We start from the raw sequence: 24,203 nt of genomic DNA, 5'->3' as shown, positions 1-24,203 counted from the left end.
CCAGACGGAGTGAGTCCCCTTGTCCTCAAGACCTGTGCCCCCCAGCTGTGTGGAGTCTTTCATAAACTGTTTATGCTGAGTCTGAGTCTGCAGAGGGTCCCGGTGATGTGGAAGACATCATGCCTCGTCCCTGTACCAAAGATGCCACGTCCCAGTGGCCCCCAGGATTACAGGCCCGTGGCACTGACCTCCCACATCATGAAGACCCTGGAAAGGCTCATCCTGGACCAGCTGCGACCCATAGTAAGACCACACCTGGATCCCCTTCAGTTCGCTTATCAGCCTCGTCTCGGAACTGAGGACGCCATCATCTACCTGCTCAATCGTGTCTACACCCATCTGGACCAGCCGGCGAGCACTGTGAGGGTCATGTTTTTTGACTTTTCCAGTGCTTTCAACACCATCAGGCCGACCCTCCTGGGTGATAAGTTAGCAGCGATGCAGGTGGATGCTTCTCTGGTGTCCTGGATTGTTGATTACCTGACAGGAAGACCACAATATGTACGTCTCCCACAGTGTGTGTCTGACAAGGTGATCAGCAACACAGGGGCACCACAGGGGACTGTCCTCTCCCCCTTCCTCTTCACCCTCTACACCACAGACTTCAGCCACTGCACAGAGACCTGCCATCTTCAGAAGTTTCCTGATGACTCTGCGGTGGTTGGATGCATCAGCAGGGATGATGAGACAGAGTACCGGGCTGTGATCGACTCCTTTGTCACGTGGTGTGAGCAGAATCATCTGCAGCTCAACGTGGCAAAGACCAAGGAACTGATCGTGGACTTCAGGAAGACCAGGAAACACTTGACCCCTGTTTCAATCCAGGGGGTCAGTGTTGACATTGTGGAGGACTATAAATACCTTGGAGTACACATTGACAATAAACTGGACTGGGCTAAAAACACCACAGCACTTTACAGGAAGGGCCAGAGTCGTCTCTATTTCTTGAGGCGACTGAGGTCCTTCAACATCTGCCAGAAAATGCTGAGGATCTTCTATGAGTCTGTTGTGGCCAGTGCGATCCTCTATGCTGTTGCATGCTGGGGGAGCAGGCTGAGGGTCGCAGATGCCAACAGACTTAATAAACTAATCCGTAAGGCCAGCAATGTTGTGGGGATGGAGCTGGACACCCTCAAGGTGGTGTCGGAGAGGCGGATGCTGTCCAAGATAAAGACAATGTTGGATAACACCTCCCACCCACTCCATGACATGCTGGTCAGTCACAGGAGCTCGTTCAGTGAGAGACTGAGATTACCCATGATGCACCACTGAATGACACAGGAAATCTTTCCTGCCTGTGGCTCCCTGTACAACGCATCCACTTAACACACTGTTTGCCGCTACAGCTACACATGTTTCTTTTCCAACTATTTATTTATGAGTGACTTATGTATGTGTATATATATATATATATATATATATATATATATATATATATATATATATATATATATATATGTATGTATATATATATATATATATATATATATGTATATATATATATATATATATATATATATATATATATATATGTATGTATATATATATATATATATATATATATATATATATGTATATATTGTACTATTCTTAGTTAGTGTATTGTCTGTCTTGTCTTAATGTTGGTTTATAATGGAGCACTGGGGTCCAGCCTGGCTCGGACACCTGCAAACAATCATCTTACTCACTTCTTAAGGCGGCTGCTGAAAGTGCTTCCTCGCTGGATTATTGTGTAACACTCGTCAGTGTCATCACCTATCTGAGCCTTTTTCCGAGTTTCTGTCGTGCCACTACTTACCTGCCTTTCCTCTCTGTGCCAGATTTCTCGCCAGCCTGAGGACAGCCGTTCGGTGAGCTAAAGACCGGAGCCCAAGCTACCTGAGCTTCAGTGGATTGTGTATATAGCCGTTCCCTTCCCGTGCCTGTGTTCCCCGGAGACCCTCTTCCTGTGCCCCCTCACTTGTATATACCCGCACCTGGTGTCTATGTGTAAATAAAATTGTGAACCTTAGTGACGGTCTGCCTCCGAGTCTCTCCTGAGCCTGACAGTTATGGTCTGTAGTCTACATCCTTGTCAAGGGGAAATTGTTTTTATATAATGTGATCAGCTTCATGAAATGTGCTTTTTATTGATCACTAAGCAATCTACATGTCTACGTGACTTTTCACCTAATAACTTTTGTGATGAACTTATTCAGCTAGAAACCACTTCCTGTTTTCAGAGAACAGTTAGATTTAGAGAAGAAAAACCACAGCTCTTTCCGAGAACATGCAGATGTAGAAAAGGGAAAAACCCGTTGCTCTGAGTGACGTTGTTATTTTGTACACGCACGCACGCACGCACGCACGCACGCACACGTACACACACACATACACACACACACACACACACACACACATAAATAAAGTATGCAGGCAGTGATGAGACGCAGGTCGCACATTGACTGCTCATGCGTGTAAAGACAACTGCAGCGTTTATGTTTTCTAACTCAGGTGTCTTAGCTGAAGAATTGCGGGATGATTTAAGTCCTTCATTGTCTAACTGCTTCATCATTATGTAACAAACATTTATTATCAATATAGACTAAATCTTTAGTCTCCATTTATCTGACTCTGAGACTCTGGAGAGTAACTCAACTGAATACGTTTTAATGTCACTTTCTACATTTAGTTTGCAGAAATGAAACAAAACATGTGTAACATCAAAATGATTGGTCCCAGCAGAGGACCCTGTGAAACTACATGACTAATGTTAATGTGTGAGAATGTTAACTGTATTAATATATTATCTGTGTTCACTGTATTTCTACTGTGATCAACAGTTTTCAATGCTGCAGTCAGGTCTAGCAGAACAAGCTTAGTTGGAAGTCCCATGAAAAAGTCTCACTTGTGCCATTTCTGTATAAATTAGAGGTTTATTTCAACAATACCAATAGCTGACCCATAAAAACTCTAAAACAATTTCTTTGTCAATCAATACAATTTTGATTTTTCTAATATAGCACAACTCTACATTTTCTATGAGAAATGAAGTGTATTTAATAATAAAATGTATCTCTCAGAGACAGTTAAAGAAAGTTAGAAAGCAAGTGTCTCATTCAGGTCTGTATCTGTTTGGTCTCTTAGACATGCAGTGCCCTCAGGGGGAGCAATTTCATTTAAAGCTGCATTCACTGATAAAGGCTGCTAGCGCTCCAACCAGGAGGGTACACAGATGATTCAGGGGAAAAAAAATCAGATTCATATTTTTGGGCTGAGACTTGAACATATATGTTCGATGGGTAACTATTAGGAGGTGTCAAAGTAATAAAATACAGGACCTTTTGGTTAGATATAAGATGATTTGACAATCATATGAGTAAGCCATTTATTGATGTGATTCAGGCTTTAAATAGTCATCAGCAGAAAAAACTGAATCCTGACCTGAGCATTCCCAGTGTACACTGTGGGCTCTCCACTGCAGCAAACACGAGCTTCAGTCCTGAACCCTGTAGGTTGTTGTTACCAAGGTCCAACTCTCTCAGACTAGAGGACTCGAAACTCACCACTGAGGACAGTGTTTCACAGCTTCTGTGTGACAGGTTACAGCCACTCAGTCTGAAAAAAAATATGACAAGCAAGACATGAAACACTTGTGTTTAAGTATATTCATGGTGTCACGGGGAGCTACTACATTTACCAATATTTCAACACTGTTTAAGGACACGCTGGAATTCTTCTTCAAAAGAGAAATGTGGCTCTTTACTGCAACTTGGACTGAATTCATTAAAAAATACAAAAACAAAAAAAGAAAAAAATACATACACCGAGGCCCAATTTTATTTTATAATTTTTTAAAGTGAAATGGATTAAATTACCTGAATTGATGAAAAAATATATATAGCCTCATCTGACCTCAGTGTTTCGAGTTTGCAGTAAGGACTCTTCATCCCAGCAGACAGAAGCTTCAAGCCTGTATCCTGCAGATTGTTTTTGCTCAGGTCCAGCTCTCTCAGACCAGAGGACTGGGAACTCAGGACTGAGGAGAGAGCTTCACCGCTTCTGTCTGACAGGTTACAGCCACTCAGTCTGAAAAAAAAATATGACAAGCAAGACATGAAACACTTGTGTTTAAGTATATTCATGGTGTCACGGGGAGCTACTACATTTACCAATATTTCAACACTGTTTAAGGACACGCTGGAATTCTTCTTCAAAAGAGAAATGTGGCTATTTAAGGAAACTTGGACTGAATTCATTAAAAAGTACAAAAACAAAAAAGAAAAAAGATACATACATTGAGGCCCAATTTTATTATATAATTTTTTTAAAGTGAAATGGTTTAAATTACCTCAATTGATGAAAAAAAAATTATATAGCCTCATCTGACCTCAGTGTTTCGAGTTTGCAGTAAGGACTCTTCATCCCAGCAGACAGAAGCTTCAAGCCTGTATCGTGCAGGTTGTTGTTACTTAGGTCCAGCTCTCTCAGACCAGAGGACTGGGAGCTCAGGACTGAGGAGAGAGCTTCACCGCTTCTGTCTGACAGGTTACAGCCACTCAGTCTGAAATTATGCAGACAAGATCAACTAAACAACTCACAGCTTTATAAATGGCATACATTAACTCCGGACAAGAAAAGTGAGGTGCTGGTAGAAGTTATTCCATTGGTTTATTACCCAATAACACGCACATAAACTAATATTTGTAACTTTTTTAATTGTAGCATTTATGATGAAAAAAAGCATTAATCACATATTTAAGGGGCCTGAATAAAACTACAATGCAATTTTTTTTAATATGACTCTTTTTGTAATATGACTCTTTCTTCTAATTTCCAACTACTGATTTCTATTTTCCTAGCAGTTTTAACCTAACAGTTAAAAATAGTTCTTTATCTCATATTGAACCTTGGTGCTACTAAAGTTGCTGTTAGTAATATGTGATACCGCTGATTTCCTTTATGATCCAATTCAAAGTAAAATTCAGGCTGGCATCAGCAATACTGTGCCAATACTGATGAAAACTATTCCTTGAGAATGAATATAAGACATAACAAAATATGATGATTTGTATGACATAAAAAAGCCTGAATTTTGAAATATTCAATTAAGATTCAAAAATGAATATGACTGAAAATAATATGGATGAGAAGCATTTTTTAGATATAGATGTTATTTTCTCTCTTTCCTGTATAAAATATTTTGAGTTGTATTTTTATTGTTTAAAACCAACAGCTGCTGTTTTACTGCCAGTATGGTGTATATTTTAAAAATAGCTAGTCTATGTAGTCAATTTTAAATCCTCTACAATTTGAAAAAACGCAATTCTGTAGTTTTAAAGATGCAGGGAGTTCTCATCATTTAAACATAGACACAAAACCCCTAAGCCTACGTCACATTACTAAATTCAGCAACCATGCTATACAGCACTGCCAGCTCCATATTTCCTCCCTCTAATACCAAAAATACATATTGTTTAATATTAATATTTTACTTCTGTGTTTGTTTGGTTTTTTTGTATTTAAATTTTTATTGAAAATGCCACGGCTGCCGAGGCGAGCCATGTGGTATGAAGGGAGAAAGGACCCAAAACGCAGGCAGTAGATGATAATGCTGGTGATGTTTTATTTACACAGTGGTGAGATGGCAAAACAGGCAAGAGGGAAGACAAAACTAAAGACCTAAACTGGGAAAGCTAAATGACAAACCTGAGAGGGTACCAGAATAGGGTGAGAGGCAGAGAGACAGACGAGGGACAGGACACCGTGGACCACAGACTGACACGGAATAATACAGACGAACTGGCAACAGGCAGGAGAACACACAGGGCTTAAATACACACACACCAGTAATCAGGGGATGACGGACAGGAGGGCAACACAGCTGGGAGAAATCAGAGCTGACGGGACAGGGGAAAAGTAAATTGAACACACTCACATCAGACACAGACCTTCACAATAAAACAGGAAACTCAGACACGGGGAACCAAACAAGACACAGATCTAAACAGACAGCTTCACAAACAAACGGGGTGACACCATAGACAGACAGAGACGCAGACTCAAAGGCAGACGGAAAATAACACAGAACTCAAACAATAATCATCATCATCATCATAACCTAGAAAATGATAACTAAAAGCGCTGGGTCACCGACCCAGGACCATGACAGTACCCCCCCCCCCCTCAAGGGCTGGCTCCAGACAGCCCAGCAGAAACACAAAAACGGACCAAAACCAAAACAGAAAACTACCCGACCAGGGCGGGCGGAGGGGGCCCAGGACGGAGGGACAGAGTCCAAAAAGGCCCAGATGGCCAAGTTCAGGGGGCCGACAGCGCAGGAGGCCAAAACAGTTCAGTTCCGGAGGCCAACCATGCGAATGGCAGCGGCAGTGGGGCAGGTCCGGAGGCCGGCCACGCAGTAGGCAGTGGCAGCGCGGAAACAGTTCCGGGGGCCGACCGTGCGGACGGCAACGGCGGCGCGAATGCAGGTCCGGGGGCCGACCGTGTGGACGGCAATGGCGGTGCGAATGCAAGTCCGGGGGCCGGCCACACGGAAGGCAGTGGCGGCGTGTAGGAGGTCGTCCACGCAGAAGGTGGGGGTGGCAACAGAAGTCCGGAGGGCGGCCACGGTGGTGATGATGCCCAACAAGCAGCCTGACAAATGCTCGATGATGTTGAGGCGGTAGTTTGGGACCTGAAGGTGGCGTGATCCCTGCGGCACCAGGCGAGGCAGAGGCTGGACCAGACGAGGCAGTGTTAGGATGCCTGGGTCGGCGACCCAGGGTTTTTGAGTTTATAATATTATGTATACTGTCTAGTTTTTGGTTTCTTTGAGTTCTGTCTTATGGCTTATGTCTCTGTCTTCTTTAGTTGCTCTGTCTCCCCTATCACCTGCATCCCCTTGTCTAGTTCGCGTCTATGTGTATCTTTAGTTCCTATATCCCCGTGTTCAGTCAGTGTTTGTGTCTGCCCTGTTCCCACGTCTCTGTTCCCTTTGTTATAGTGCCTGCCCGTGAGTCTGTGTTATGTTTCCTGTTTTACTTTGAAAGTCCATGTCTGATGTTAATGTGTCTGGTTTTGCTTCCCCTTGTCTCGTTAGGCCTGATTTGCCCCAGCTGTGTTTCCCTCCTGTTACGCATTCCCTGATTGCTCCCTCGGTGTATTTAAGCCCTGTGTTTCTTGGTGTCTGGGTCGCGATCTACCGTTTACTTTGCTGTGTGTTTTGTCAATGCGTCGGTGTTAGTTTGTTTTTTGACCTTTTTCCAGTTATGTTTTGTTTGAGTTCAGCATTAAAGCTGTTTTTGGTTTAAGTTCTGTCTCCGGAGTCTGCACCTTGGGTCCTATTCCTGCCTGCACACAGCCACACCCAACAGGCAGAAGCCGAGGCGGAGGCTGGGCCAAACGAAACTGGTGATGCTGAAGAGGAGGCCACTGCAGGCGATGCTGGAGCTGATGCTGGGGCTGGGCCAGGCGAGGATGAAGCTGCGGAGGCTGGACCAGGCGAAGATGAAGCTGCGGAGGGTGGACCAGGCGAAGATGAAGCTAAGGAGGCTGGACCAGGCGACGCTGATGAGGATGCCGAAGAGGATGCTGAAGCCGGAACCGGCAACGGCGTGGGTGGAGCTGAAGCTGGACCAGGCGAAGATGATGAAGCTGCGGAGGCTGGCGACTGGACGGGCTCCTCGGGCCCTCCAGCTGACGAGGCAGGAGGCTGGACGGGCTCCTCGGGCCCCCCAGCGAAAACAGTATCAGAATCAGTGGGCACTGGAGCCCCTGGCACACACAGAACAGAACCAGCAGGCGCGGGGACCTCTGAGAGGGACAGGACAGAACCAGCAGGCGTGGGGACCTCTGACAGGGACAGGACAGAACCAGCAGGCGCGGGGACCTCTGACAGGGACAGGACAGAACCAGCAGGTGCGGGGACCTCTGGCAGAGACAGAACAGAACCAGCAAGCGCGGGGACCTCTGGCAGGAACAGAACAGAACCAGCAAGCGCGGGGACCTCTGGCAGGGACAGAACAGAACCAGCAGGCACAGTGGCCCCTGGCAAACACATAGCAGACTTCAGCTGCCCAGAGCATTGACTCTGCTCAGGCAGTGACAGCCGGGTGCAGTCCTCAGCTGGGTTCTTAGCCTCCAGGGGTCCAGAGTGGGCTGAGGGCAAAAACTCAGCCTCTGGGGAGGCTCTGGAGCGCGTCACAGTCTCTGAACTTGCCAGCTTTTTATGAATGATTACATTATCATTAGGTTTGTCTCTCTGCTTAGAATGGATGGGCGAGGAACAGTGTCTTTCGGGTTGAATTGACTTATATTGTTTTACAGGTGGAGCAACTGACACAGGATGCAGGGCTAGTGGCTGCTGAACAGGAGGCTGAACTGAGGGTGACTGACATAATGGTTTTGAGTGGACGTCGCTTCCGCCTGGGAGAAGGGGCGAGAGCGGCAGGGGAAGCGGGCGGTGATATGAGGCAGCTCTGAAGTGGCTGCTCCTGCTGTGGGGTGGATGGGCTGGGTGGAATGAGGATGATTCCCAGTGCTTTATAAAAAGCCTGGGCTGGTGTGAGCTGGCCACTGGGGGGCTGCATGTACATGAAACAGTCACTCTCACTGACCCCCGAGAGCTTGCTTGGCGAGCAAAGGATGATGGCGGCGTGACCGCTGTTTTGCCCGGAAGGAGGGGGAAGCCGACTGATCGCATTGTGTCTGGATGAGAGTCCTCTGGTGGACTGGGGAGAGAATCTTCCGGTAAGCCAGACAGGTCAGCTGTCGCAGTTGGGGGGTTAAGGTGAAGCGTGTTGAGGATGAAGTCCTGTAGGAGTGGGTGAAGTGAATCCAGCAGCCAGGGGTGATTGGAAACTAGCCGCTGTAGTCGAGCCTCCAGAGCATGACGAAATTCCTCCCCCTCATGCTCTAGCCACAGATTAGTCCATCTTGAAACTGAAGCGATTAATTCCTCCCGAAGCTCCTTGGAAGGTGCGAATGCCGCTGGGTCCATGTTTGGCCGGTTCATACTGTCACGGCTGCCGAGGCGAGCCATGTGGTATGAAGGGAGAAAGGACCAAAAACACAGGCAGTAGATGATAATGCTGGTGATGTTTTATTTACACAATGGTGAGATGGCAAAACAGGCAAGAGGGAAGACAAAACTAAAGACCTAAACTGGGAAAGCTAAATGACAAACCTGAGAGGGTACCAGAATGGGGTGAGAGGCAGAGAGACACAGACGAGGGACAGGACACCGTGGACCACAGACTGTCACGGAGTAATACAGACGAACCGGCAACAGGCAGGAGAACACACAGGGCTTAAATACACACACACCAGTAATCAGGGGATGACGGACAGGAGGGCAACACAGCTGGGAGAAATCAGAGCTGACGGGACAGGGGAAAAGTAAACTGAACACACTCACATCAGACACAGACCTTCACAATAAAACAGGAAACTCAGACACGGGGAACCAAACAAGACACAGATCTAAACAGACAGCTTCACAAACAGACGGGTTGACACCATAGACAGACAGAGACGCAGACTCAAAGGCAGACCGAAAATAACACATAGAACTCAAACAATAATAATAATCATCATCAAAATAATCTAGAAAATGATAACTAAGAGCGCTGGGTCACCAACCCAGGACCATGACAAAAAAGTGATTGGGCTGAACCTTGGTTCTTGAACAAACACTATTGAAAAAGTGGAAAGAGTGAAGATAAATCCATTATTCAATCTCTTTGTGAACATGTCCATTGTGTTTGATGTGGGTTGTTAGATCAAAACATTTTAAGCTCCTTAAGTGTTTCAAGGCTGTATCAAAAGTTTATTCAAGTTAAAATATTGTGGTCAAACATTCTCCTTTTTTTGTTTATACTTTCCAAATGTGTAAGTTTATGGTTTTAGGATATGGATCTTTGATGGAAAAAATCAGTTTCCGCCTGTTATCATCATCAACAAAGCTATATGTATCAGCATATATTTACTTACAGAGCCTTGTTGGAGGCTTTGACAACTGGCAGCAGCCTCAGAAGAGCCTCCTCTGAAGCAGAGTATTTCTGCAGGTCAAACACATCCAGATCTTCTGATGACAGTAAGATGAAGACCAGAGCTGACCACTGAGCAGGAGACAGTTCATCTGTGGAGAGACTCCCTGATCTCAGGGACTGTTGGATCTCCTCCACTAGAGAACAATCATTCAGTTCATTCAGAGAGTGGAACAGATTGATGCTTTTCTCTGCAGACAGATTCTCACTGAGCTTCTCCTTGATGTACTGGACTGTTTTCTGATTGGTCTGTGAGCTACTTCCTGTCTGTGTCAGCAGACCTCGTAGGAGAGTCTGATTGGTCTGCAGGGAAAGACCCAGGAGGAAGCGGAGGAACAAGTCCAGGTGTCCATTTGGACTCTGTAAGGCCTTCTTCACAGCACTCTGGTGGACAGATGGTTTAAACCACCAGGAGGTTGTTTGTTGTTGTTCCAGCAGATTGAGTCCAGAGTTGCTGAAGGTCAGATGGACATGAAGAGCAGCCAGAAACTCCTGAACACTCAGATGGATGAAGCAGAACACCTTGTCCTGGTACAGTCCTCTCTCCTCTTTAAAGATCTGTGTGAACACTCCTGAGTACACTGAGGCTGCTCTGATATCGATGTCACACTCTGTCAGGTCTGATTCATAGAAGATCAGGTTTCCTTTCTGCAGCTGATCAAAAACCAGTTTTCCCAGAGACTCCATCATCTTCCTGCTCTCTGGACTCCAGTGTGGATCTGTCTCAGCTCCTCCATCATACTTGGCCTTCTTCACTTTGGCCTGAACCACCAGGAAGTGGATGTACATCTCAGTCAGGGTGTTGGGCAGCTGTCCTCCCTCTCTGGTTTCCAGCACATCCTCCAGAACTGTAGCAGTGATCCAGCAGAAGACTGGGATGTGGCACATGATGTGGAGGCTTCGTGATGTCTTGATGTGGGAGATGATCCTGCTGGCCTGCTCCTCATCTCTGAATCTCTTCCTGAAGTACTCCTCCTTCTGGGGTCAGTGAGTCAGTGAACCCTCTGACCTCTGTCACCATGCCAACACAGTCAGGAGGGATCTGATTGGCTGCTGCAGGTCGTGTGGTTATCCAGAGGCGAGCAGAGGGAAGCAGTTTCCCCCTGATGAGGTTTATCAGCAGCACATCCACTGAGGTGGACTTTCTAGGGTCAGTTAGGATTGTAGTTTTGTGGAAGTCCAGAGGAAGTCGACACTCATCCAGACCATCAAAGATGAACACAACCTGGAAGTCTTCAAAGCTGCAGATTCCTGCTTCTTTGGTTTCAGTAAAGAAGTGATGAACAAGTCCCACCAAGCTGAACTTTTCCTCTTTCAGCACATTCAGCTCTCTGAAAGTGAATGGAAATATGAACTGGATGTCCTGGTTGGCTTTGTCTTCAGCCCAGTCCAGGCTGTATTTCTGTGTTAAGACTGTTTTCCCAATGCCAGCCACTCCCTTTGTCAGCACTGTTCTGATTGGTTCGTCTCTTCCAGGTGAGGCTTTAAAGATGTCTTCTTGTCTGATGGTTGTTTCTGGTCTGTCTGGTTTCCTGGATGCTGTTTCAATCTGTCTGACCTCATGTTCATCATTGACCTCTGCAGTCCCTCCCTCTGTGATGTAGAGCTCTGTGTAGATCTGATTCAGGAGGGTTGGGTTTCCTGCTTTAGCGATGCCCTCAAACACACACTGGAACTTCTTCTTCAGGGTGGATTTAAGGTTACGATGACAAACTGCAGCTTGAAGTTCTGAATGAGAAGAAAAACAAACACTCAATTCCAAAAGAATGAATCTTTAAAACACGTTGCTCCATCTCATAAGACATCAGTAAATGTTCATTTATCCAGCAGCTTAAATCTTTAGATAAATCCTCTTACTGCTCTGCAGACGGTCAGCCAGCTCCTCCTGCTTCATTCTCCTCAGGAAGTCCACTGTGATCTTCACAAATGCCTCTCTGCTGCTGCTCCTCTCTAAGGATTCTGGGTAACCTGGACTCAGAACCTTCTGGATCTTCTTCAGCTCGTTCTTCACAAAAGTGATGATGTTGTCCTCCAGCAGCTGGAACAGAATATTTATGAATGAGCCAATCAGACTGAAATCATGGAGCCAAACATCAGATCCATGTTGGACACACTGACGATCCACTGGTCTACAAAGAGCACCATGGAGACGACTGTGAACAGAACAGATGTAACAGTAGTTGTTGTACATGTACAGACCATAAATATGGAGTCCAGCTGTGTTTGATGCTGCTGGGCAGACTGACCACTGGGAACCTCTGAGCTCTGCTGGTCCACTCTGTGGAGGAACCATGAAGGATTAGATCAACACAGGATAAAGATCCAGGAGTTTCTGCTCAAATAACTTCATCTGAATCAAGTCTGTCAAGTTTTAGACTCTCAGATTGTGAACATATCAGTAATTTTCAGTCTGTTTTCATGGACGTCCTTTCAGTGGTGATGTCAGGGATGATTTTGAAGAAGCTCATCAAACTGAACCATCAGCAGATCACTGCTCCAAAACCAGAACATGATCCGAGTCTCCCTCCACCACCAGAACACCAGCTTTACTAACGTGGTAGATCAGTGTAGTACAGATCAATAACTGATGAGTCATTTGATCAAAATCACTGAGTGCTTCACGTCTGACCCTCTGATGCTTCTGTAGACATTTTGCATATTTAATGAATGTCTGACAGTTTTACATTCATTCTATGAACACAGTGGAAATGTTGTGTTATAGTCTCCATGTTGTTTCCAGCATCATAAATTCTTAAGTTCAGAAAATAAGATTCTTTCTTCACAGCTGAAAAACAACAACATTTATTCTCTATTGAAATCTGCATCGTCCACTCCAAAGGTCACAATCTGAAGGTAACATCTGGTTTTGTTCCCTGTGATTAACTCTGAGCATCAGTATGGTGGGATTTATCCACTACATCCACACCACTGTGGTTCAGTGTTGTCCTGATGGAGTAACAGCAGCCAGTATGATCCAGGCTTTAGCTGCTGGGTCTCTGTGTGACCTCTCAGACTGTTTAACAGATCAGACACAAAGAGAATCAGAGCAGCTCTGTTCTTTAAAGACCAACATGAACCCACTCAGGTCACACTTTCCCCACAGATATGAGCATCACTGTCCTCAAACAGCAAATGACCAAGTGGAACATTTGGATCTTTTCTCTTTCATTGTTTTCTTTTTAATGAATCTTTGTAACAATCTGAGGATGTTTCAGGTCATATTTATCCAGGAAACACAAACATGTAAAGGAGTCATCACAGCTCTCTGACCTCGTGGCTCCAGGTTCACCACTGAAGTCTGGAACGTCATCTTTGGACCGGTCACTCCTCACAGACAGACAGCTGGACCCTGCAGACTGTGACCTCTGACCTCTGCAGACACAAACATGATTGAAGCAGCTGTGATCACACAGACTGCAGATAATGCAGCTGTTTCCTGTCAGTAACATCCTCTTAGAATAGAGTTCAGCTTATTACAGGAAAACTGGACAAAACTGATTTTTGTTACAAACTCATTTTCATTTCCTCTCAGCTCACAAACACAGTCAGACAATCAACCAGAGTCAACACTGATTATAATGTCAGTGCAGAATTATTTCTGTTACTCAGTGAGTTCAGCTCTCTGACCTCGTTGCTCCAGGTTCACCACTGAAGTTTAGAGGTTCAGGTTTGGACCGGTCACTCCTCACAGACGGACAGCTGGACCCTGCAGACTCTGCTCTGTCCTCCTCTTCCTCCATCATCATCTTCAGTCAGTCTGAGAGGTAAACCACAAACACTCAGTGAGTTCACATTAACAGGAGGAACTGAGTTACAGTCGCTGACCTCTGACCTGTCATGTGACCTAGAAACCAGGTCACATGACTCACATCAGCTCACACACACTTTCTACCTGCAGAGGAAACACAAATCATTCATGTGCACAGCAGCTGAAATCCTCCTTTCATCATGTGTGTTGTCCAAATATATTTTTAGGGTGGCTGTAGCTCAGGTGGCAGAGCAGGTCAGCCACTAATCAGAAGGTCGGTGGTTCGATCCCAGGCTGCATCGTGGCTGCATGCCAAATATCCTTGGGCAAGATACTAACCCCATGTTTGCCTACTGGTGGTGGTCAGAGGGCCCGGTGGCGCCTGTGTCCGGCAGCCTCGCCTCTGTCAGTGCGCCCCAGGGCAGCTGTGGCTACAATGTAGCTGCCATCACCAGTGTGTGAATGTGTGTGTGAATGGGTGGATGACTGAATGCAGTGTGAAGCGCTTTGGGGTCCTATGGATGATCCATGGTCCTATGGATTACCATTTACCATCAGCTATTTCTTTCCTGCTTCATCTCAGTGTCAGCTGGATGCAGTCAGACAGCAGTGTGAGGCAGAGGAAGCTGCCATCAGCTGCTCTGCTATCAGTCCACTAGATGGAGCCTGAAGCACACACGATGCATTCACTGACACACACTGATTCACTATTAATAAGAAAAATTAGAAGTGACAGTTTGTTTCTGTACTTGTGTTGATGTTGTGTTGACGTTGTGGAATGTTTCCTCTGTCAGTGCGCCCCAGGGTGGCTGTGGCTACAATGTAGCTGCCATCACCGATGTGTGGATGACTCGATGTGTAAAGTGCTTTGGGGTCCTTTGGGACTAGTAAAGCGCTGTACAAATACAGGCCATTTACCATTATCTAATTAAGTCAGTCTAAATATCAAACCCAACAACCTTTGTATTGTTGTCATAATTACTTCCTGTTGAAGCAGATCCAATATTTGTAATAAAGGATTTTAAACAGATAACGTCAGCATGTTTAATTCAGTTCTACACTACATTCAATTCAGTTTTATTTATATAGCGACAAATCACAACAAAAGTCGCCATCCATGATATGTATCCACCTGCACTGTAATTATAAAGACCGCTGACCTGCAACAGCTGTTGACACAGTAACTGGTTATGGTCCAACAGATGTGTCCACCTCGCAGCAGTTACTGTGGAACAGCAGCTGAGCTCATTCTGCAGTCAGTGTGTCAGTGAGAGCAGCAGCTCCACCTCCTCCACAGACTGATGGAGGCAGGAAAATCAGTGTACTCAGTTCTGTGAAATACTGTAAATGCAGTTTCTTTTACTGTTTATGTACAAACTGAACTTTGAGTCTCACTTCAGATTGGATTTAAGTGTGTGTGTCACACCTTTAATGTGTTACTCCAAAAAAAAAAAAGCCGTCTGACTGCTCAGACTGAGTCAGGGTAAAGTTCACATGCTGATTTTCTCTGTTCTGGTTCTTCTTCTTGCTTTTCTTAAAAGTAATGCAGTACATTACTTAGTTACTCACTAGATTAAGTAGTGTGTTGTTATATTCTGTTCCTCAGACCAAGAGTCTATGAACCAACTGTTCTTAGACATTTTTAGATCTGGGCTCTAAAAATCTGCTTATTGGCTGTCAGCTATAGTTAAGCAAGATGTCTTTGGTGAATTGAGGCTGTTTTATACAAGCTGAAGACACTGACTTCTTCTTCACTCAGATATGCTGTGACATTCAAATGTCACAATGTTTTTATTCTGGGACTACAGGAATGATTTTATATGATATGATTCAAAGTTCAAAACAATCCTTTCTATCCTCTCTTTCACTTAGCCCAGTTCATCCTGTCTGGAAGCCTTTTGAAGCCTCCTTTAAGTCCGGCCTTTCCACTGAATCTGCTGATGGAGACACCATCTCCTCCACCTGCAGCTGTGGAGGTTCAGAGAAATAAATCTAACCTAGAGGTATATCTCTATATCTACAAAAGAAAGAAAGAAAAATGAATCAAACAGATTTTCTCTTTTGTTATTGGAAACATTGGAAACAATATCAGAGTCTACAAGAGAACAAAGGTCCCCGCAGGATGTCTCTGTTTGGGAAATACTCCAGTCATCCCCCTGAACCTGGTTAGTGACCTGAATCAGTGCTTTTTCCATGAATCCTACCGATGCTACCATGAAAACATGTTCAGCTTGTGTTTGAAGATGACTCACATGCTGACATTAGATACAGGAGAACATAAAGGGAGCAGCTTATTGAGGGAAACCCAAAAAAGCAGAACACAAGCAGCTCTGTCCTCTGTCTCACATCATGTTCATGAGGAGAGAAAAAGCCCCTAAAGTTCCTAAAGACAAACTGTTATAGGAGGAAACAAAGCAAACTTACAGCCGTCCTGGTAGGAGGCAGGACTCCACCTGAAGCTCAGCACAGGGGGGAGGAGGCAGATTTTCAGAAGAGTTTCTGACAGTTTAACTTTGTGATGTCAGATTTAATCTCGTCTCATTTGTTACGTTCCCCTGAGGGGTCTAGGCGGTGAGGGGGAAGTAACAAAAAGTGTCCGGGTCAGAAAAAGGAGACAAGAAGGCAAAGGGGTTAAATTAAAGAGTTTTATTAAAGTAGCTCAACTAACAGAGACGGACGAGCCGCTATCACCATTTAAGAAAACATTGAAGGACACGCCCACACAGGCACCTTCAGGAGGAGGTCCTGCTAGGGCCGTAACACATTTCTGTTTTTCCACTGAGCAGGTTCAGCTTTTATTAAAATAAATATGTTTGTGTCTTTCTCTAAACTCTTAATTATCAGTAATGTTCCTGAGAAATCAACATTTCTTGGTTCTGATACAAGAAGGTCGTTTTCATGGCCGCCATTCACGTGACCCAAAGTGTTTCTAATCTCTGGAGAACCGAGGTTTTACTGGTGCTCCTGAATGCAGCATAAGAAGGAATTTTCCACTAAGTTTCATGTGACATGAACACAGACGGATGACGTGTCTGTGTCAGTCTTTTTCTTTTGAAACAAACTTTATTGAGACCTATGAACAGTCCAACAGCTATGAATGAAATTTAGAGGATTCAAAGAAATATTGATAAAAGTTCTCGGAGCTGCTGTGCAAATATTTTTAACTCACTATGGAAACTCTGATCAAAGTTAAACTCCTGGTTTCAAACTTTAAGCTTTTTTGCTCAAGCAGTTGTACAGAAATAATATTAAACTATAACAGTAGTGATATACAGTGATCCCCTCAAGAATAAACACATTCTGCCATTAAAACGGTAAAATAGATCCACTGATCTGATTTTTTTTACTGTTTATGAAGAATAAGCAAATATATTATAAGATGAGAGGTGAGAAAAAAATGCTCAGAATCACTCGTTTGTATTCAAATGTCAAAGTTCGTGTTCATCTGTTCCTCTCCTACACGTCACTATAAAGTTTAATCTTGTAAAAGTCAGAGTTTGAGTTCATATTCACTGCAGTTTAGTACAATATCTACATGTTAACGTTTGTTTGTCCAAACTGTTCATTTGTTCTGTTTCATAATAAAATATAAACATCTGTAACATCTGCACTTTAATATCTGCTATTTTGTACAGACAGAAGACAAAAGGTTTACTTTAGTATTAAAATATGAGTCAAAATCAAATATGTATATAAAACTTTAAACTGATTTTTTTCAAACTTTTTTCCTCACCAGGAAAAAAGAAAAACTTTTTTCACGCCAAAGCTCAACATCTGACTTACTATTAATATAAAAACCGTGACTGAAGCATCTTTAAATGTTCCGATTTATTAACAGTGTTTTAAACTTAATACAGTAACGTTTGTTCAGTCTGAGGAATGTAAAACATGTTTGATCCTCCATCTTTGTTTCAGTGTGAACAGTCTGAGCGGACAGTTCGTGATATTGTTAACAGAGGCCGACCTGCTGAATCAAATTTGTTTTAAAGAACAAAGTCCTCTGCTGTCCCTCCACCTGCTGCCTCTGAACACGAAGGGTGACAACTTTAAATTAACACTGTGGCAGATATGTAACCATCTTTAAATGATCTCACTGACTTACAGACAAATGAAGGAAGACGTCTGTGGTGGCTGAAACCTCCACCCGAAACATATCCACAGACAGCAAGGTTGTTGTAGTTTTGTCATTTTTAATTAGTTTTTATTTCCATTTCTTTTTCACTTTGTGTTTTTAATTCTGTTTAGTTTCAGTTAGTTTCCACGGTGAGTTTGCTTGTTTCAGTTTTTTATTTATTATATATTTATGGGGTCAGAGGCTGGACTGACGTAGATTAATGTAGATTTTATGATAAAAACTGAACTTTTTGAAAGCAGTGGCTCAGTCTTTTTTTTAGCCAAACTAACAACACTAACAGGCCATTTCCTGTAAAATGTTAATCAGTTTTCCAAAATCATTTCATTGATCATTCTCAATAATTTAGTTTTAGTTTGTGTTTTTATTTCTACTTTAACTTGTTTCAGATCTAGCTGTTCTAGTTCTAAGTTGAGTTTCAGTTGTGTGTGTTTTGTAACACTTCTTCCTGTTGGAGAGGAGCCAACAGTTTTTGACGCAGTATTTTTAAGACCGACATGTTGAACCTGTATCTAACACACATCTATACGAAGTATTCATTTACAAAGTGCGCTCTCTGTCTCCTGCTGTGCTGTAAATAAAAACATCCGGAGCTCAGCGGCTCTCCGGTTGAGCTCAGGCCACATTCAGTGGGTTTTAGAGTATTACATTCAGAGTATTACACTCAACAAAAATATAAACGCAACACCTTTGTTACTGCTCCCATTCCCCATGGGATGGACGTAGAGACCTAAAATTCATCCCAGATACACAATATAACCATCCCTCCCAAACAGTGGTCACAAATCAGTCCAAATGTGTGGTAGTGGGCACATCTGCCATATTGAGATAATCCATCCCACCTCACAGGTGTGCCACATCAGGATGCTGATCTGACATCATGAGTAGTGCACAGGTGTACCTCAGACTGCCAACAACAAAAGGCCACCCTGGAATGTGCAGTTTACAATGAGCGGGTGGAGGGAGGTTTGGAGTCTTCTCTCACCCCCGTTCTCTGCGGCCTGCTGGAGCGGGGGGGGGGGGGGGGGGGGGGGGGGGGCTAGGAGGAGTTGGCCGTCCGGCTGCGGTCTGGGGTGTGGGGCCTCCCTGCTGCTGCGGAGTCGGGGCGGTCTGCCTCTCCCCAACGCAGGGAAAAGGGTAACACCACCTGGGTCTGGGTGCGTACCTAGACCCGGTTTGTAGAGTACGCTTGGGGAGTGTGATCGTGTATACAGCTTCTCTTTATGTCTGTCTCCACGTTGGTTGAGTGTGAAGTGCACATGAGAGCATAAGGGTGGGAATGGATGTTTGTGTCTATATGTCAGGTTGGGTATCAGACGCCACCTCTCTGGGGACATCTCGGGCCCTCCAAGGTTTGGAGGCCTATCTCCACCCACCACCACTTCCCCTGCCGGTGGCGGACTCCCTCAGGTGTCGGTGCGTTGGTGGTTCTTTGTATCTGGGGGTGGGCGTCCGGGTACACACCGGCTCACTCCTTGGCAGCCGCTTATTGGGGCTCGCTCGGGCCATTTCGGAGGTCGGGTGCCCCCGGCCTCTCGGCCTGGGGCTCGGTCACTCAGGCACAGCTGGCTGCTGGCGGAGCCCACGGGCGCATCACTGCAACTCCCCCTGGCTTCTGCTCCGCGGCTGCTGAATGAGCCCTCATCTGGGACTCTCCTTAGCTCTTACTGGGACAGTGGCGCAGCTGCCCCTCTGTGGGTCTTCCTTGGTCTCTTGTGTTCTGGGGGCCTCTGGATGTCTGGAGTTTTGATCTCCTCCATACCTGCTTGATACCATAAAGGACAGGGCTGTGGCTCCCCACACTCCCTAGCAGATCTTTACATGGAGAAACCTTTGGAATGCAAGCATGCTGATCCACACAGGTATGCACACAGGTGTACACATGGGTATTCACAGACGCGGACTAAAGCTTTCTTGACTGCTGCCTCAAAGCACACTGTGCGCTGTCTATCTTGAGTGTTGCACAATATCGTTTATTATTTAGTAACTATTGATATCTATGGCTAGCTAGTTTATTGTGATGGTGCTTTTTATTTTCTTATTATGTTGCTCTTTGTTGTTTGCTGTCTCCTCTGTTTTTTTTTCTCCATACAGGTGACCCAGGAGTTTGTTTTTTTTGTTTGTTTTTTTCTCTCTTCCCCCCCTTCTCACCGTCTCTTCTCCCCTTTGGTTTTCTTTCTTTCTCTCCCCCTCTTTCTTTCATTCTTTCCCCCTGTCCTATCCCACAGTCATGTCTGTCCCGTTTGCAACTGAAAATAAAATAAATTCATAATTATAATAAAGGTCAATCAAATGGACCAATATGGCAAGGCCATGATGATCCACTTGGTAAAATAAATCCGCTTGGCATCTTTCTTGGCCTCAAGACAACAATTCTGATGGCTATAGATCCAAACGGGACAAAAAAAAAAAAAAAGAAAAAGAAACAAGGTTTATTTCAATTTCTTGGCCATGAGTGAGATTTACTGAGTGGGCAAATTAGGGAGTGTGGGATTGTAGTGTTATTATATGCTATGTTATACCCCGAATTAAAGAGTGTGAATTATTATGTATTTGTAGTTTGCATTATTCTCCTGAATTAGAAGAAGCTGATAACTATTGCATTAGTTAAACTGATTTGCATTACATTAAACTGCTGACTTGTTGTGAATGAATGATATTGTTTTATGATGCATTATACTGCTGAGCAGTGTTGGGACTAACGCGTTATTAAGTAACACGTTACAGTAACTACGTTATTATTGTGGTAACGAGCACGGTAACTAGTTATTATGCCAAAATCAGGAACGCGTTACTCGTTACTGGGATTTAGATAGGGTCGTTACTCGTTACTTCGTGTGGTGGCTATCGCGGAGCTTCCACAGATTCAGTAACATTAGCAAGTGGTGGAGGCAGCAGGTGGATGAAGGAAAGGGGACGCAGAAGGAAAAGAGACCCGAGGCGGCCGCCGGTCCAAGTGTGAACTGAACTTCAGGTAAGAAGTTGTGACCTGCAGTCTCTCTGGGTCAGATATGAACCAAGTTTAGGTGGAGTTTATTTTCGTTATTCTGACTTTTTCCGTACTGCGTGCTAGCTAGCATGACGAGTTTCTATACAGCTGGGTGGGTGCTATGAAGTTAATGATGTTGAACTTTATTTTGTTCATAAGTTATTAGAGTTGCCAACCGTCCCGTCTGGTATTCAGAGAAAATATTACGCGTTTCTTATTGAGGTGAAAAGGAACAGTTTGTCGCGTAATTCAGCTACAATGAAAAAGACACAAAGCTGGAGTTATTCTGTGTCTTTGCTGCACAGCTGCCTCTTCTTCTTTCATTCTCCCCCCTCCCTCTCCCGTTTCTACTTCAATCATGAAACTGATCAATGATCAGCTGATCGGCTCTCTTGTTTGTTTATCGCCCACTTTGCGCCGAAAGAGGAAACCAGCAGATGTTGCGCTAAACAACAGCAGCACGTTTAAGCTTGATCAGCTGTTGTTAGAATTTATTTAATATTAATTTCTAGTATCAGCTGATGTTTGCTGGAGCCACAGCTGTAAAAAAGCTGCTGGTCATGATGTCGGTTTGTATATGTGGTGAGAGGGAAACATGAAGATGAAACCAGGAGATGTCCTTACTGAATCATCAGAGCTGAACAAGTGATGGAGAAACAGGTTTACCTTTTAGGTGACATGAATGAGTTAAAGGGAAGTTATGAACTGTTTCTGAGAGACAAATAACACCAGGATCCTTTTTTAGGTAGCTGACAGCTGGTAACTGTGCAGGTGCGGATCTAGCAAAGTTTTGCCAGGGGGGCCAGGTAGGGCATTAACAGGGAAAGGGGGGCACAAAGAAATACTTTTCTTTCTTATTCTCATTTAAAGTGTCTAGCTTTTAAAAAATAATTATCTGAGTCTTACAACAAACGATTGATAGATTGATGCATATATACCATCAAAACAGTGTACATCACTGTCACAACAGTGTTTATTTTCATTCAAAGGCTTTATGATTTTTGCTATAATGGTGGGCCAGTCTCTAGTCAAAATGCCCGGGCCAATTTTCTGTCCCAGTCCAGCCCTGTATGCAGCTCATCTGCAGTCTTGTGTTACCTACATCTTCCTATTCAGAAGGCAGAATTTCCAAGTTCTGAGTACAATCGAAAGCACCACGACTGCAGTTTTTGTGTTGGATGTAAAAGGTGCACATGACGCTGTGACGTAGGCTAGAATCATGGCAGCAGTCAATGATGGTCCAGGCGTGGGATTTCTCTCGTGGAAATATGCACATTATCTTTTCCTTTCTATTGGTAGGTGGCACAGTGCACTGTGGCAAGTAAGCAAGCTAGAAGACTGGCAAAGTTATGGAAGCAACACATTAACAAGAGAATTCTGAGTAAAACCAAAGTTACTTTCCCTAGTAACTAGTTACTTTGAAAGTAACGAGTAACTTGAAGTAACTGAGTTACTTTTGATAGAAGTAACTAGTAATGTAACTCAGTTACTATTTTAAAGTAACTTACCCAACACTGCTGCTGAGTTATAAGAAATACTGTTCGCAGAAGGTTATTGTCTTATTTGTCTGATTAGAAGAGAACATGCTGGAGTTTTCTGCCCCATCTCAGCAGGAGCAGATAAACGGGGAGCCAAGGTCGTAGCTTAGGCGCCGTGTGAGAGAAAGCATGTGGATGTTTAGGCTTTTTATGATAAGGTGGAGGCACCAGAGGCTATAAGAGTTTGAGCAATGCTCCACCATTTTGAGATTTTGATGCTGTCTGCATCAGTGTCCATCTCCCACGCGTGTGTTCATTAAAATCATCGTTTGACTCAACCCGACCGGACCAGTGTTGTTATTGTGGTGTTTCTCTTGTTTCCATCCCCAATTTTGAACTCGTAACAGTTTGGGGGCTCGTCCTGTGGTATTGGGGTGGAATTTAAAAGTTTGGACGGTCTGAGGTTGTCGAACGGACAGGCACGAGCCAGTGGTCTGATGTGAGTGGGCATAAGCCGGCTTATCTAAAGGTAAGGCACTACCTGTTGAATTATTTCCAAAATGTGCCAAATTGGATATGACTAAATTAAAGTCTACTCACTGAAACTACTGGTAGAGTGTCTGTTTTGATTTTGATGAGAATCACCGTGTGTTATGCAGTTAAAGTTGCTTAAGAGTATTAAATGAAGTTGAAAAAGTATGAAAGAAATGTTGGGTTTGAGTCCCTGGATATTGAGCTGAAGGCTCAGGTAGTTTGGTAGGGAAATTAGGACAGAAACTGTTCCCAGAAGTAACAGAGACTGGTTAATAGTTTTGCAAATTAGGTCAGAAACTGTTCCCAGAAGTAACAGAGACTGTTTAATTGGTCGTAAAAAAGTTAACTTTCTTCGGTGAGACCCGTTATGGTAAAATTTGTCAAAATCGATTAGGTGAAAATTATTATAGGACGGCAGCCCAGAAGTCTGCTAAGAAGCGCATAGCCCGGAGTTTGCGCTCCCTCCTGGTCGTGGACGCGCGGCTTTGACCTGTCGGCGAACAGGGATAGTTCAGTTTGGCTTAGCTGTGGGGTACAGGGCATCTCGAGAATAAGCTAGGAGGTACCGAGTCTCCTCATCGTTTTAAATGGTGTCATGTGCTTGTTTGGACAAAGTTAAATTGAGTTAGGGATTTTAGAAGTTAGGTCAGAAACTGTCCCAGAAGTAACAGATACTGTTTGATTGATTACAAAAAAGTGAGACTTTCTTCGGTGAGACCCGTTATTTTAAATTTGTCGAAATTTGTTAGGTGCTGAATCTGTCAGGCCTGTCAGTGATTGTAAATATAAGACGTGTTTTGTAATATAAAATAATAGAATTTTGTCTGAGCTTTGTGTGACCCTGTGTGTGACGAGAGCGCACTGCAGCGCTGCGAGCTATTTTTAGACTGTGTGTGAACATGCAAATGAGCTGTGACGCGCACAGAGGACTTTGCTTCCTGTTTAGCGTGTTATTGAGTTTTATAATTTTGATTTGCAAACAATGATACGTGCCTGTAATTAAAACGCTGATTTTGCTGATGATGATATTACAAATAAGGTTTTGAATGACTAGGGTGTGAATGATGTTGGGTTTAAAGCTGAGTGTGGGGGGAGACTGGCATGTAGTCTGCAGTGCAAAGGTGGGCGTCTTGCCTGCTAGTCTATTTAACAGTGATGAAAATGATATTAAATAAATCTCTCAGTGTGTTGATACAGGTGGCTACGGGGCTGGACCAACTGCCCCCACAAGCACGGTGGCCGAAGCAAATTATAGTAATGGAACCCAAACTCAGCAAGAATCAGCAGCTGTGGA

Source organism: Maylandia zebra, unplaced genomic scaffold, assembly GCF_041146795.1.
Source record: "Maylandia zebra isolate NMK-2024a unplaced genomic scaffold, Mzebra_GT3a scaffold11, whole genome shotgun sequence".
In the NCBI taxonomy this organism is placed as follows: Eukaryota; Metazoa; Chordata; class Actinopteri; order Cichliformes; family Cichlidae; genus Maylandia; species Maylandia zebra.
The sequence above is the reverse complement of the archived record's forward strand: the minus strand, read 5'-3'. Positions refer to the sequence as shown.